We start from the raw sequence: 16907 nt of genomic DNA, 5'->3' as shown, positions 1-16907 counted from the left end.
CAGTGGTCACTGTAAAGCACACACACACACACACACACAGTTTTACTAAGTTGCCATGGGTAGAATTTTTAATTTGACTTAAGGTGAAATGAGAGAGTAAAGAGCACAGGTTCTGACTTACAGGACTGACCAAAATTATCCAATAAAATAATTTTCAACACAGAAATATTTTCTAATGTATTCTCTAACTCTGAGAAAAAAGAGCAGTATAATATCCACCACATCAGTTCATATAGTGATCTTTACCTAGATAATAAACTATAAAATTAAGGGCATGAACACAAGCATGTATATTTTTGAGTGCTATATTTACATCATACAAAATGACTTATGAATATTTTTCAGATGAAAAAGACATGTTGAGTTAGAAGGCACCTCTCAAATTTTGATGTGTAGAATAAGCTGAAGACCTTGTTATGCAGGGTTTTGTTTTTTTTTTCCAGAAGATCTGGTATAAAGTCTGATTTTTAAATTTATTTATTTATTTATTTATTTATTTATTTATTTATTTATTTTGAGACGGAGTTTCTCTCTTGTTGCTGAGACTGGAGTGCAATGGTGCAATCTGTCTCACGGCAACCTCCACCTCCTGGATTCAGGCAACTATCCTGCCTTAGTCTCCCAAGTAGATGGGATTACAGGCATGCATGACTATGCCCGGCTAATTTTTTTTTTTTTTGTACTTTTAGTAGAGATGGGGTTTCTACATGTTGTTCAGGTTGGTCTCAAACTCACAACTTCAGGTGATCCACCCACTTCAGCCTCCCAAAGTGCTGGGATTACAGGCATCAGCCACCATGCTCAGCCAATTTTTTGAATTTCTAACAAGCTCACCAGTAATGCCCATGTTTTTGGCCCAAGAAGGATATTTTGTCAAACATTCAGTAGTGCAAGAGTCCATGTTTTTCCCAGTTTTTCAAGCCTGTAAACAAAACTAAGAGCCTTCATTTACCAAAGAAAAATATGTAGGAAAAAAATAAGAAGAAAAGACAGCTGCCAGATTAAATGTGATCATTTATGCACATCAGCTGCATAAAGATACTTAATAATAAAGAGAAAACTAATTAACTCCATAATAAAAAAATTCTGTCAGGGAGCAATTTCACTAAGTGATTCATTAATCATTAACTGCACGAGGACAAATTTTCGTGATGTGCTAATGCACACAGGAGAACACAGCATCACTGTTGAAATATTCTTCCCCCAAAAAAGTAAATAGAATCTGAATTTAACCATAAAGAAACATCAGTTTTATGGAAACTTCAAAATACAAATAACTCCTATGTTTTGTAATTGTTAGTAGTAATTTTAAGGAGGCTTCATTTACCACCCTAGAGAGCGGTATCTCCTAATTTTTTTTCAGAACTTTCTGAGTAATAAATGCCATCCCAGTTAAATAAGGATTTTCTTAATCCTTTTCTGCATAGAGCTAATGGAACACATAGATGGAGCCTTAACATTACATGTTCTCCATCTATAATAAGTACCACAGTTTTCTCCAATAGAAATCTTGACTATCCACATCTTTTCATGTTCAATAGCCACAAAGGGAATATTTTTAATATTGCTGATCGTAAATTCTTGCTGAGAATCCTGCATGGCATATAAGAAGCTATGATGTAGAGAATGTATGGAGGGCTCTGGGATATAGGAAAAAAATATTTTTCAGAGACCTTTGACTATCATAAGAATTTTAAGAAGTAGTTAAATCAAAGTCATTAGGGAGGAAAAACACAAGTGGAGAAGTAAAGGTTTGTGGGTACTAAATACATGGCAGTCCAGGAGGCAGAGTGGACACAGCTCTTCATCTGACACATGTTTACCTGAAGAAAAGCCATTTTTTTTCTTTATCCTCCTTCTCTGGAGTTTCTTCTCAGATGAGACTCTCTGAACAAATTACACCTGCATCTTGAGAACATGTCTTTAGAGGTGTCAGTACCACATGTTTACCTCCTAGCATGACATCAACTGGCAGAAAAAGACAGAAATAGTCCACCCATTTCTGTCCTTTAAAACAAAAGAAGTTCAGGAACAATGAGCTGCTCCATGAAGATAAAAATATAAGTTTCTCCTTTTCTGTCTTCAGGTGCCCTCCCCTGCCACAGACACCAGCAGTTTCTGCTACAGTAATACAAATATGTGCCACACTGACCTGTACCTACCAAATCCAAAGAGCACCACTCCTGTGACTGCTCTTTAGGGCAAAGGTGGAACTTAATGCTCATGAATGTATTTTGAAACCCTCATACTTGATTCTGGCCTCACCTTAGAGTCACATGAGGCCCTTCATTAAAACAACATGGATGCTTCCACCCACCACAATAAACAGAAGCTGTGGGGAAGGCACAAGACATTTCTGCAAATTAGCCATTTGATCCTAATGAGAAGCCTGGGCTGATAACCACTAAGCTAAGCATTGCCTCTTAGTCTTTAATGAGCTTATAAATGAATTGATAATTTTGGCCCCACTTTATATAATGTGATTCTGCAGGTTTGAAAAGAGTCCATGAATGGGCGTTTAAAACAAGTCCCCTGTCAGTGCTGACGTTGCTTCCCCTTGTCACATTATTAGCATTAGTTAGAGAAAGCAGGCACAGCCCATGGTCTCTCACACTCAGCACTCTTGTCACAACCAAACACTTTTGGGTACAAATATGGACAACCCATCTCCATCCTAAAGTTTTATATTCTTTGCTGGCTATTTAAAGTTTACAGAGGAAACAGAAGGCAGTAATGTCTGAATAAGTCTGGATTTAAAAAACAGCAGGTACACATGTACTAATACAATGCTCATTAAACAGGTACTATGTGCTCAAAAGCAGGATACAGAGGACCATACTGGGCATAACATATTATGTGATTTAATTCTCATAATGCCCTGAAATCTGGTACTCAGTGTTTTTTGTTTGTTTGTTTGTTTGAGACGGAGTCTTGCTCTGTTGCCCAGGCTGGAGTGCCGTGGCACAATCTCGGCTCACTGCAAGCTCCGCCTCCCGGGTTGATGCCATTCTCCTGTCTCAGCCTCCTGAGTAGCTGAGACTACAGGCGCCTGCCACACCACCCAGCTAATTTTTTGTATTTTTAGTAGAGATGGGGTTTCACCGTAGTCTCAATCTCCTGACCTCGTGATTCGCCCGCCTCAGCCTCCCAAAGTGCTGGGATTACAGGCATGAGCCACCGCGCCTGGCCAGTACTCAGTGTTTAATAATTTCCAGGATTTTGATAAAGGGCCCAGCATTTTTATTTCTTCTTCTGTTTCTCTGTTATCAAATTTTTAATAAAATTGTACAGAATAAAAGCTAAATGCAGACAGGTGAAAGAGATATAAAAAAGGAAGAGTTTAATGTAGTTTAGAGAAAATTTTATTCTCTTTATGTTTACTTTTTTTGTGACTTGTGGAGCAACTACTGGATCTGCAGGAAAAAAAAAACCAGCTGCTAATAGAATGTCTCTCCAAGCACTGGTTTTAATAGAGCATTTAAAAACTAAGACCCTAAAATACATGCTTTATTTTTCCCATTTATCTGCTTTTGGGTTTCAGGAAATTGTGAACACCAGATCTAGAAAGGCAGCAGGATTCACCAGCCAAAACTCTGATTTCTTCTACTCAGTTCTGTGAGGCAAGACTCCAAGGTACGGTCAGACCTAAATAAGGCCTCCAAAAAGGATAAATCTGAACAGGTCTGAGACACTGCAGTGAGGACCCTATGTTGAATTCTGTTCTCCATGCCACTGAAGTACTACCAGTTTTGTTTTTTCTAAGCTTACCTAAAAGAAACTAAATCCCAGAGATTGTGTAATTTTAATCTTTTCTAGCCACTGCCTTGTCAACTTTATATATGTACTAATATGCAATTTAAACAAATCCCTTAAGGTTTTCTAGGGTAATTATGTATTTATTTATTTATTTATTTGAGAGGGAGTTTCACTCTGTTGCCCAGGCTGGAGTGCAGTGTTGCCATCTCAGTTCACTGCAACTCCCACCTCCTGGGTTCAAGTGATTCTTCTGCCTCACCATCCCAAGTAGGTGGAACTACAGGTGTGCACCACAATGCCCAGCTAATTTTTGTATTAATAGTAGAGACGGCATTTCACCATATTGGCCAGGATGGTCTCAAACTCCTGACCTGGTGATCCACCTGTCTATGCCCCCTCAAAGTGCTTGGATTACAGGTTTCAGCCACCATGCCTGGCCTTTCAAGGGAAATTTTATTAGAAAATAAATACATACACTTAGCAAGGTAAAAGAAATAGAAATTATAAGGCTGGGCACAGTGGCTCACACATGTAATCCCAGCAATTTGGGAGGCCAAGGCCAGTGGATCATGAGGTCAGGAGTTTAAGACCAGACTGACCAATATGGAGAAACCCCATCTCTACTTAAAATACAAAAATTAGCTCAGCGAGGTGGCAGGCATCTGTCATCCCAGCTACTCAGGAGGCTGAAGCAGGAGAATCGCTTGAACCAGGGCAGCAGAGGTTGCAGTGAGCTGAGATCACACCACTGCACTGCAGCCTGGGCAACAGACTCTGTCTCAAAAAAAAAAGAAATTATAATAATAATTCTGTTCATAAATATGCCTTCAGATGTAGGCATCAGAAGTCACAACAATATAAAGAAAGTGACCTAAATAAAGTCCAAGATTTTTGACACATCTATTTATTGGACCAAGCATACGATGCATAATTCAATTTTTTATCCAGTTGCTAGTCTAGACTAAAAGTTTCTGGATTGTAGGAACCATGACTGCTTCATGTATTTTTTTTTAACAGCCATATAAAATGGAAGCAACTAGTTTATCTATTTGGGCCTCCAGATCTCCTCCTTGTTTATCATCCAAATACCAGGAAACTGGAGAAATTCTCATCTGGGTACCAACCAAAGACACCTCTTGTATGAGGGGAGGAACAAACACAGGATGATTCATTTCTCTTACACTAAGACAGAAGCAGAATTAGCCACTCTTTTCACCCTGACACAATTCTGCTCTGGACATCCTCAAATGCCTCAAAGACACCTAGGTGATTTTGAAGGAATTCCCAGTGACCCTGGGCTGATGGCCCAATGATAAGCCAGTAGAGAGAGACTCAGGCTGATTCTAAATAGAAGATGAAACGGCCTTGGTGGAGCTCCAGAACCTGGATAACCTGTCCTGATTTGCTAGCTCTTGGATAAAAGAAAGAACAAAAATACTCATTTTACAGGTAAAATACAAAAATCACATTTTACATGTAAACGTAGTTGTGGTTATAGCTCTGGATATTTTGTGGCCTTGAACTCTCACTCCTAAGATGCTTATTTACACTTACAGATTCTACCATCAGATTCTATTTCCTTCTGGAGCCTCTGACATCACTGTAGCAGGTCAATGAACAAGATGTGAAAAATCTCACAGAGCCACACTCCCAAATGGAGGCTGTAAGATATCTATGTTGACAACTCACAATGCAGAAAATGCTTTTTGTTAGTTTTCTGTACATTTTCTATCCATAGTTTGGCCCTTTTTTGTAAATCCCAGGCAGTAGCCAGGTCTTATCTGCAGATTCTAGGTGAAATCAACTTGTCCCTGCATCCTTTGGTGTCACAGCAAGTGGAGTACAATCAAAGGAGAGATGCCCTCATAGAGGCCCCTCTAGCACATTCTAAATGATAAATCTACATTAAAAAAAAAAAGCAGCCGGGTGCTGTAGCTCACACCTGTAATCCAAGCACTTTGGGAGGCCAAGGTGAGTGGATTGCCTGAGGTCAGGAGTTCGAGACCAGCATGACCAACACGGTGAAACCACTTCTCTACTAAAAATACAAAATTTAGCCGGATGTGGTGGCAGGCACCTGTAATCCCAGCTACTCGGGAGGCTGAGGCAGGAGAATCGCTTGAACCCAGGAGGCAGAGGTTGCAGTGAGGTGAGACAGGGCCTTGGCACTCCATCCAGCCCAGGTAACAAGAGCAAAACTCCATCTCAAAGAAAAAAAAAAGCTGACACAACATCAATATAAGTAGACAGTTTATTTGGGTCAACTTAAGGACAGTAATCTGGGAGCAAAGATTCAAGTTGCCTGGAATCTGCACTTTGATTAGTAGCAGTTACAAGGGGATTTCTACAGACAAGAGAGAGACAGGGACTGGGATGATACAAAGTTGTTTTTCAGAAATTTTTATTTACAGAAATAACATTGATTAGCTACTTGTTCCAATAGTGAACAGTTTCAAGAGATGAACGCATAGTTCAAAGGGGGGAGATATACATAAATGCACTTTCATTTTAATATCTGAGTTTGATAACCAAAAGACTTGCATTTTTCAGGTAAAATGGAACTTCAGATAAAATCTCAAGACCTTGATTAAAAATTTGGAGGTGCAGATTTAACGTCTGAATTGCTGGAGTAGCAGCAGGTTTTACCTGCACATTTGTGGGCATTTTAGCATGAGGAGGAAGGGGAAAGTGGAGATTCTCATGTGTATGTGTCTACTCAATGCACACATTACTCTGATTAAGTTTCTGGGCTTCGTAGTATCTGAATCAGTATCAGGTCTGAACATACAAGAATCAGTGAAAGAGGTAAAGTGATTGATTGCTGCCCTGTGAAGTTTGTAGAAATGTGGTCTAGCCTCTCTAGAAGTGACTGCAGAGGACTATAGATACCAAATAGGCAGAGACACAATTCTGCCTGCATATTTAGGGGACAGCATGCACTTTTCTGCATAAGTATGAGTTGATTGGAAGCCTGAGAAGGAAAGTCCCCTCTAGAGTAAATTCTGGTCGGCATTTTATGTGTGTATTTCATGTCTGGTAATTCTAGACAGTGTTTGGAAACAATAGTTAACAGAAAAATTGGGCTGGGTGCGGTGGCTCACACCAGTGCCACTGCACTCCAGCCTGGGCAACAGAGCGAGACTTCTGTCTCAAAAAAAAAAAATAATAAAAAAGAAAAGAAAAAATAAACAGGAAAAAAATTCTCCAACCCCAGAGAAACTTCACACTAATAGAACAGAAAGAAAACGGTTTTATTACACAACTAAGCTTGAATGTAACATGCATCATAGTCAATCTGTTTAACAGTTCACAAAGACAGAAAGATAGTCACCATAATTAGTCCACAATTAGAAGAATTTTCAGCACCATGTCATACATAGTTCATCCTAAATTCACCTGGAGAATGAAGAGGCCATCTGTGTATGCTAATTATTTATATTCAATGACAAATAAACTTTTCACATCTTCATAACAGGATATAGTTTAGCAGCTTGAAGCCAGGTGCCTGCTGAAGGTAGGATTTCACTAGGCTACAAAAATCGTTGAATAGTGTTCTATCTTTTTGGCTATTTACATTTTAGAGCAGTGGCTCTGTACTCCCTGGCACTGGGCTACAGCATTCCTGCTTGCTTTCTCCTGGTTGCTAGTGTCCTCTCTTCACCTCTATCATCTGCCACTGAGGCACAGCCCAGAGCATAGCCAACATTTTATGTGAATCCCATTTGCCACAGCAGCACTCTAGTGTCACATCAGAGAGCTAAGCCTGAGCTGCAGGAGGAGAGCCTACAGGCTCCTGGATAGAATTGAACCTTCACAATAATGGAAATGGGAGCAGTGTTTCAGGCTTAGTTTCTACTTTTAATGGTGACATGAAAAAAATACTGCCGAATTTCCAGCATGTCTCTAGATAGTGATAGCTCCAAAAGTTCTCACTGTGACAGCCCACTTTATTCAGACACCACGGGATACTAATAGGGCTTCAGAAACAGAAAAAGCATTGGAGAGAAAAACAGATCTCCATCTGAGCAAGATTATTTTGAGAGAAGAAAGTGAAAAAGATCCTAAGAAAAAGCTCTGACAAGATGTAAGTTTAATCAAGTCAGTCAGAAAATAGTCCCTTAAATTTCTCTGTAAACACCGAAAGCACACAGCTACTCTCAGCATGAGAAACATGAGCAATATGAAGAAAGGGAGCAGAATTTCAGAGAATTTTATAAAGTTTCTTTTCCATCTCTTCTGCTCTCTCATCTCCTAGCAATTGAATGGGGGTTCTATCTCTTTTTTACTCTCTCTGTTCTTGAATGTATTCAACAATTTTTACTTCAGTAATAGTGTATTGTCAATACTAAAGCTAATTTTAATAAAACCTCATAAATAAATCAAATTTGTCATTTTTGAACACTCCAGGTTTACATACATATTTTGTAATTTCTTGTAATATTTTTCATTCTACAATTTATTTCTATTCACATTCTTTTTATTTTTTCTACTTGAAACAAACTTAAAGTAATTTCAAACTGTTATAGGAGATAGAAAGAAATCATTTTTGGGAGGCTGAGGTGGGTGGATCACCTGACATCAGGAGCTTGAGACCAGCCTGTCCAACATGGTGAAACCCCATCTCTACTAAAAATACAAAAAAAAAAAAAAGAAAGAAATTATTTAGGGCACACTGGAGCATGCCTGTAATCACAACATTTTAGGAGGCCAAGGTGGGCAGATCACTTGAGGTCAGGAGTTCAAGACCAGCCTGGCCAACATGGTGAAACCCCATTTCTAATAAAAATACAAAAAATTAGCTGGATGTGCTGCATACCTGTAGTCCCAGCTACTCGAAAGGCTGAGGCAGGAGAATCGCTTGAACCCAAAAGGCAGGGTTGTATAACTGTCCAAGGGGTTCACCTTGCTCATTGCCTAGACACAGCTGATTTATCAAGATAGGGGAATTTGTGGAGGAAAAGTTAAATATTAAATTTGAACTTATTTGAACGTGGACACAATCAATGATCAACAAGTCCTAGAACAGGTTGTGTGAGCCCCTTGAGGCATTAATCCAGCACTCTTTTGGAGAAATCTCTATTTCAATCTATTCCTATATATTAGTTGTTCAAAAACAATAGACAATTGCAAAAACAAGTTGACTTTTTTATGTTGCTTGAGCCCAGTCACGAACAGCCCAGTCAGTTCAGCCTCGTGACTGAACCTTATGCCAAACAACTCGTTACAAAAGATCTAGGGTCCCAAACTGTGCTGAAGCTTCATGAGACCTCTCCTCATCTGCGCACAGACTAGTGGCCAACTCTGAAGCCCAGGCTGTTGCTTCTCTGTCTGCTGTGAATCCTCCACAGTCTGGTGGGTACGGTGTCTGACTCTGGAGCCCAGACTGTTGCATCCCAGTCTGGTGGTGAATCCTCCATAGTCTGGTGGGCATTATATATATATGTGTGTGTGTATATATATATATATATGTGTGTGTGTGTGTGTGTGTATATATATGTGTGTGTGTATATATATATATATCTTTTCCCTTCTCCTCTTCCCATTGCAATTTGCTTATTATATAAATCTTCTTATTATATAAATCTGCTTATTACATTGATTTGCTTATTATAGCATTTGCTTATTATATCTGCATTCCCATTCACATGTGATAAAACTTGTTGACCCTTAAAGGTATTGTGTGTGTCTTTTCTTCTCCCCTTGCGTGTTTCCCACACAGAACATTTTTGGTGTCATAAACAGAATTCGAAAACCAAAGTGTGCCTCTTTTTGGCCAGAAGGACAGGGATGGAAACTCAAGGAATTCCCATATCCAGGGATGGGAACTCCCCCAGTTTTCCCCTTTGGCGATTGAATGGTCCAGGGGAACTGGCCTTTGTGAGAATTGGGAATCTAAATTAATGCAATTTAAACTTTTGACTGTGCATGAAGAGCTGCAGGAGATTCCAGTCAGCAAAGGAGATGCTGAAGGGATTTCCCAGAGTGGATGGTGTTTGCTTACAGCTTATAAGTTAATGTATCAAGATAGGGGATGGTTGCTACAAGAGAAACGTAAGACGGAAAAGGAAAATGCTAATCTGACTTCCAGACTGGCCCTGTCCCAATATCAGGCCTATGTCTTGACTGATCGGCCTCAAAAAATATCAGCCTATTGATGAAAAAAGCAGCTGCCCCAGTGGCCCCATCAGGATAAAATTGAAGAACTAGTCAACTGGGGCTTGGAGCGGGTAAAAACCCAGCTCCTATCTCAAGGATGGAAAATTAAACTTAGTAAAACTCAAGGACCAGCACAAACTGTAAAATTCCTTGGCATCCTATGGAATGCAGGGAAATCATCCATTTTACCAGAGGCTAAGGCTAAAATACTAGAATTTGCAACCCCTACCACTAAAAAGGAGGCCCAGAAATGTATTGGCTTGTTTGGATTCTGGAGACATGATATTCCCCACTTGGGTAACATTTTACAACCTCTGCATGCAGTCACTAGAAAACACGATGACTTTCACTGGAGAGAGAAAGAGAGCATGGCTTCTGAACAAGCTAAACAAGCAAGTCAACTGGCCCTGGATCCATGGCCCATATGGGATACGCCAGTAGAACTGCAAGTAACTATCCTAAATCAACATGCTAATTGGAACCTTAGGCAGAAACAAGATGGGAAGAGGGTACCTTTTGGGTTTTGGACCCAGAAACTGCCAGAGGCTGGAAAACCTTATACTCCTTTCAAGAAGAAATTGTTAGCCTGCTATTGGGCTTTGCTGGAAACAGAACACCTCTGCTTCAACCATGATGTCTTTATGAGACCTGAAATTCCTACTATGACTTCGGTCATGAGTTCCCCAAAATCTCATCAGATAGGGCATGCCCAAGAAAGTAGCATCATAAAATGGAAATGATACATACAAGACCAGGCTAAGCCAAAACCAAACGGGTTATCACTTTTACCTGAGGTTGTAAAAAACTTGCCAGCTCAGTAAACCACCGAGGAAGTCATGCAGATAGGCAAGGAAACCTCCCTTGTCCAGCGGGGCAACTCCTTTAAAGAACTAAGCCCAGAGGATCACAAGCATGCTTGGTTTACTAATGCATCCACCAGATACATTGGTGGGACCTGATGCTGGAAGGCCGTGACCTATAATCTTGTTAAAAACATAAGCATTTCTGATGAAGAAAGGGGTGGGAGCAGCCAGCTAGCTGAACTAGTAGCTGTCTTTTGAGCTATTCAGGAGGAAGTCAGAAACATTTGTCATTTGTATACCAACACTTGGTCAGTAGCAAATGGTCTTACTACCTGGATGCTCCAATGGTAATGAAAAAAATGGTTAATTGGGAATGAAGAGGTTTGGAGTAAACAATACTGAGAAGATATCTGAATCCTCTTGCACACTACCATTATCGCTGTTTTCCATGTTGATGTTTATGTATCTCTGCTTTCTTTTGACAGACTGTTTAATCACCAGGAAGATCAACAGGCCAAAATTTGTATTATAACTGCAAACTTGAATGTGGATGAATGGATTACAACATGTTCCAAGCCTTGCAATGACAGGCATTATAATGTATGGTGCCATAATTGATAGTGATTAGTGGCCTTAATGCTCCACTTAAAAGATACAGAATAGCAGAATGGATAAGAATTTAATAACCAACGCCGGGCACGGTGGCTCATGCCTGTAATCCCAGCACTTTGGGAGGCTAAGGCGGGTGGATCATGAGGTCAGGAGTTCAAGACCAGCCTGGCCAACATGGTGAAACCCCGTCTCTACTAAAAATACAAAAAAAAAAAAAGAATTTAATAACCAAAAATCTGCTGTCTTCCAGAGACTCACCCAACACATAAAGACACACATGAAGTTAAGGTAAAGGGTTGGGAAAAGATAGTCCATGCAAATGTACCCCAAATGCAAGCAGCAGTAGGCATTCTTACATCAGACAAAACAGACTTTAAAGCAAAAACAGTTAAAAAAAGAAAAAGACAAAGTGGGACATTATATAATGATAAAAGGACTAGTCCAACAGGAAAATATCACAGTTCTAAATATATATGCCCCTAACACTGGAGCTCCCAATTTATTAAAAAATTACTGCTAGACCTAAGAAATGAGACAAATGGCAACACAATAATAACGGGGAACTTCAATACTCTACTGACAGCACTAGACAAGTCATCAAGACAGAAAGTCAATGACAACAACAACAAAAAAATGGACTTAAACTATAACCTAGAGCAAACGGTCTTGACAAGTATTTACAGAACATTCTACCCAACAACTGCAGAATATACATTTTATTCATCAGCACATGAAACATTCTCTAAGACAGACATATGATAGGCCACAAAACAAGTCTCAATAAATTTAAAACAATCAAAATTATATCAACTACTCTCTCAGACTACAGTGGAATAAAAGTGAAAATCAACTCCAAATGAACCCTCAAACCATGCAAATACATGGAAATTAAATAAATACATGGAAAGTAAATAAAAAATAAAATTTAGGATCAACCTGTTTTTGAATGATTGCTGTATGAAATCAAGATGGAAATTTAAAAATTCTTTGAGCTGAACAATAATAATGACACAATCTAACAAAATGTCTGGGATACAGCAATAGTGGTGTCAAAAGGAAAGTTCATAGCATCAAGTGCCTACTAAAAATTCTGAAAGAGTATAAGTAGACAATCTAAGATAACACCTCCAGGAAATAGAGCAACAAGAACAAGCCAAACCCAAACCTAGCAGAAAAAAAGAAATAACAAAGATCAGAGCAGAACCCTAGCGGGAGGGGTGGCTGCAGTCTCTGTGGACCACCAGACTTAGCCTTTCCTCCTGCTAGTTTTGAGGAATTTAAGCAGCCTAGATGAGTGGATTTTCCCCCAGCAAAAAACCTCCCTCCACCAAAGGACAGTCAAAGTGCTTCATTAAATGGGTTCTGCTCCCCATCTGCTCCCCATTCCACCTTCAATAGGAATTGTCAGACACCCTATACAGGAGTGATTCTACTGGTATCAGGTTTGTGTCTCTTGAGGTCAGAGATGACAGAGGAAGGAGCAGACATTCTTCTTTGCTGTTCTCCAACCTCCTCGAGCAACAACACTAGGCATGGGAGTGAACCAGATGAATAGGGCCTGAAGTGAACCCTAGCAAACTGCAGCAACCCTACAGAAGATGGACCTGACCATTGAAAGAAAAACAAACAGAAAACAACAACAACAGCATCAACAACAGAAAAAAAGTACCCACAAAAACCTCATCCAGGGCTGCACATGGTGGCTTACACCTGTAATCCCAACACTTTGGCCAAAATGGTAAAACCTCCTCTCTACCAAAAAATACAAAAATTAGCCAGGCATGGTGGTGCATGCCTTTATTCCCAGCTACTCAGTAGTCTGAAACATGAGAATGACTTGAACCTTGGAGGCAGAATTTGCAGTGAGCTGATATGTTACCACTGCAGTCCAGCATGGGTGAGAGACTCTGTCAAAAAAAAAAAAAAAAAAAAAAAACCATCCAAGGGTCAGCACCCTCAAAAGATCGAAACTAGACAAACTCAAGAAGATGAGAAAGAATCAACTAAAAATGGCTGAAAGGTCAGAGTGCCTCTTTTCCAAATGATCAAAATGTCTCTTGAGCAAGGATGCAGAATTGGACAGAGAATGAGATGCATGAATTGACAGAAGTAGGTTTCAGATGATGGTTAATAACAAACTCTGCTGAGCTAAAGAAACATGTTCTAACCCAATGCAAAGAAGCTAAGAACCTTGATAAAAGGTTAAAGGAACTGCTAACTAGAATAACCAGTTTGGAGAGGAACATAAATGACTTCATGGAGTTGAAAAACACAGCATGAGAACTTCATGAAGCATACAAAAGTATCAATAGCTGAACTGACCAAGCAGAAGAAAGGATATCAGAGTTTGAAGACCACTTTGCCAAAATAAGGCTTGCAGACACGATTAAAGAAAAAATAATAAAAAGGAACCAACAAATCCTCTGAGAAATATGGTGTTCTTTGCAGGAAATGCGTGAGTGGAGAAGAAAAGGCATACACACAAAATACCTTTAAGGATAAACAAGCTCTATCCCACATAAATGGCAATGCAGATATAATAAGTAAATTGATATAATAAGAAAATTGCAATGGGAAGGGGAGAAGGGAATATATATATACACACATATATACATATATATATACATATATATAAATATATATATATATAAATATATATATATATATATTTACACTCACCAGACTATGGAGGATTTATCACCAGACCAGGAAGCAACAGTCTGGGCTCCAGCATCAGAGTCAGCCAACGGTCCTTGCACAGACTAGGAGAGGTCTGAAGCTTTAGTGTGGTCTGGGACCTTAGCTCTTCTTGTAACAAGTTGTTTGGCATGAGGCCCAGTCACAAGGGCCCTTTGTGACTGGGCTCAAGAAACACAAAAAGGTCAACTTGTTATTGTGATTGGCTATTGTTTTACAATAACTAACATATAGGAATAGATTGAAATAGAGACTTCTCTGAAACAGTGCTGGATGAATGCCTCAAAGGGGCTCACACAACCTGTGCTGAGACTTGGTGATCTTTATTTGTGTCCACGTTCAATTGAGTTCAAATTTAATATTTAACTTTTTGTCAACATTCAGCCTCAATTCGGTACTCAATTGTATTAAAATACCCTTACAGATACATGGGAAATGCATAGTTGACATAGATTGCAGATACAGGGTAAGCATAGGAGAATTAAAAGCACAATTTAAAAAAAAAAAACCATACTCACGGCTTTGCAAGGAGACTAATATTGTGAGAATTGCCAGGGATATACACACAACATTCAGTATGCAACAAGGTGCAAACCCCTCCTTGGGCTGCGGTAAGCATATCTAATGCCATTTGATTTTGCAACACAACAGAACGCAGCTGAGCAAATTCATCTGATAACAACATAAGTCCAGTGCTACTATCATTAAGAGCTTTTTCTACATATAAGCTTAATATTTTAATTTGTTTGTGAAGCAAGATTGTTCCAGTGGCAGGGGAGAATACTGTGATAAAGTATCGCCACCAAGGAGGTCGGCACATTCATAACCAGTGATGTTTGTAAGCATCCAGATTACTTGGGAGGGGAATATTATCCCGGATGGTGAATGGAATTAATGGCCACCGCCAAGTGCATCTCCCCATCCAATGCAGGGACAGGTATCACCACCCACAGGATCTGCACACCCAGAGGGGCCCCCAGGGGACAGCAATGGAGCTACTGTAATCATACTGTACTAATGTGTTATTAAGATAGGAAAGAGATTGTGGTTCATTGGGGGCACTGTTGTTGATTTGGAGTATGTGTTGACAATTTTCTGGAGAAACCCCAGAGTAACATTAGAGGAGCCATTTAAGGCCTCCAGATGAAGCAGGGGCTGTGTGGAATCCAGCCACCAGCACAGTAGGTTTCCAATATATACCATTCCAGGAATATTGGGCAAAATACCAAGGCTTTTGATGGAAGGTGAGGGTGGAGGTCACCTTTTGTCTGACCTGGGCAAAGACAGACTGCTTAGTGTGGTCAAAGGAAGTCCAGGTTGGATTACAATTATTGTTGTTGTGGCCCCATTGGTAACAACATAACCATTCAGAAATATTTTCAGGGACGATTCTTCAAGGTAGCCCATTTCTGGCAGCCTCTGGCAACTGGATGTACAGCCAACATTCTCTGTGATTGGCTTTTGTTGCAGCAGTGGCTATCTAGTAAATGAATTTATTCTTGGCTTTAGACACAAAGACACAGGTGCTGACCATTAGTAGATAGGTTATTCCCTGTAATAACAAAAACGGAGGGGAACATATTGTTTTTCATCTTTAGGAAATTGTACTATGCCTTTATTTTCTGCTTTCATAGCTACAAGGTCACCAGCCTTAGGGGCAGGATCTGATGGAGGCTGTATCCATATATTGGCTCCAGGATTTAAGCTACCTGTAGCAGTGGATCTGAATCCCCCAATTCTGCATGTAGCCTCTGTTGGGGCAGAGATTTCCTCACAGGATAATTGTTGACAAGGTACCACAAATAATTGAGCAACACGCATCTGCGGTCCTATAGCAAAAAAATAGGGAATGTTATTGTATAAAATGACCTTTAACTCTCCCCAGTAATCACTATCAATTATAGCACCATACATTATAATGCCTCTCATTGCAAGGCTTGAACACGTTGTCTTCCATAAATACGCATTCAAGTTTACAGTTATGGTGGAAATTTTGGCCTGTTGATCTTCCTGCTAATTAAACGGTCTGTCAAGAGAAAGCAGAGATGCATGAGCATCAACATGGAAAAAGGGCCAGGAACAATGGCTCATGCCTGTAATCCCAGCACTTTGGGAGGCTGGGGTGGGCAGATCACAATGTCAGGAGATAGAGATCATCCTGGCCAACATGGTGAAAACCTGTCTCTACCAAAAATACAAAAATTAGCTGGGGGTGGCAGCGTGTGCCTGTAATCACAGCTACTTGGGAGGCTGAGGCAGGAGAATCGCTTGAACTGGGAGGCGGAGGTGGCAGTGAGCCTAGATTGTGCCACTGCTCTCCAGCCTTGTGACAGAGCTAGACTCCGTGTTAAAGAAAAAAAAAAAAAGGAAAACAGTGACAATGGTAGTCTGTGCCAGGATTGAGATATCTTTCCAGTATTGTTTTCCCCAAACCCCTTTATTCCCAATTAGCCATTTGTTTTGTTGTCATTGGGGCATACAGGGAGTAAGACCATTTGCTACTCACCAACAGTCGGTATACAAGTGACAAATCTCTCTGGCCTCCTCCTGAAGAGATCAGAATATTGATACTAGTTCATCTAACTGGCTGCTCCCACCCCTTCCTTCATCAGGAATGCTTATGTTTTTGTTTGTTTGTTTGTCTGTTTTTTGAGATTGAGTCTCAGTCTGTTGCACAGGCTGGAGTGCAGTGGTGTGATTTTGGTTCATTGCAAGCTCTGATTCCTGGGATTCCAGTGATTTTCCTGCCTCAGCCACCCGAGTAGCTGGGATTACAGGTACGCGCCACCACGCCTGGCTAATTTCTGTAATTTTTAGTAGAAATGGGGTTTCACCATGTTGGCCAGGCTGGTCTCAAACCCCTGACCTCGTGATCTGCCCACC

The 16907-nt window shown here is 40.1% G+C and overlaps 1 protein-coding gene across 1 annotated transcript in view; it reads left to right on the top strand.

Moving 5' to 3' along the window:
• LOC129020572 (zinc finger protein 486-like) overlaps window positions 1–16907 on the top strand; it is a 168107-nt gene that overhangs the window by 112770 nt on the left and 38430 nt on the right. The gene's annotated exons all lie outside the window — the stretch shown is intronic.

Source organism: Pongo pygmaeus, chromosome 20, assembly GCF_028885625.2.
Source record: "Pongo pygmaeus isolate AG05252 chromosome 20, NHGRI_mPonPyg2-v2.0_pri, whole genome shotgun sequence".
In the NCBI taxonomy this organism is placed as follows: Eukaryota; Metazoa; Chordata; class Mammalia; order Primates; family Hominidae; genus Pongo; species Pongo pygmaeus.
This window is presented reverse-complemented; position numbering and strand designations above follow the sequence as displayed.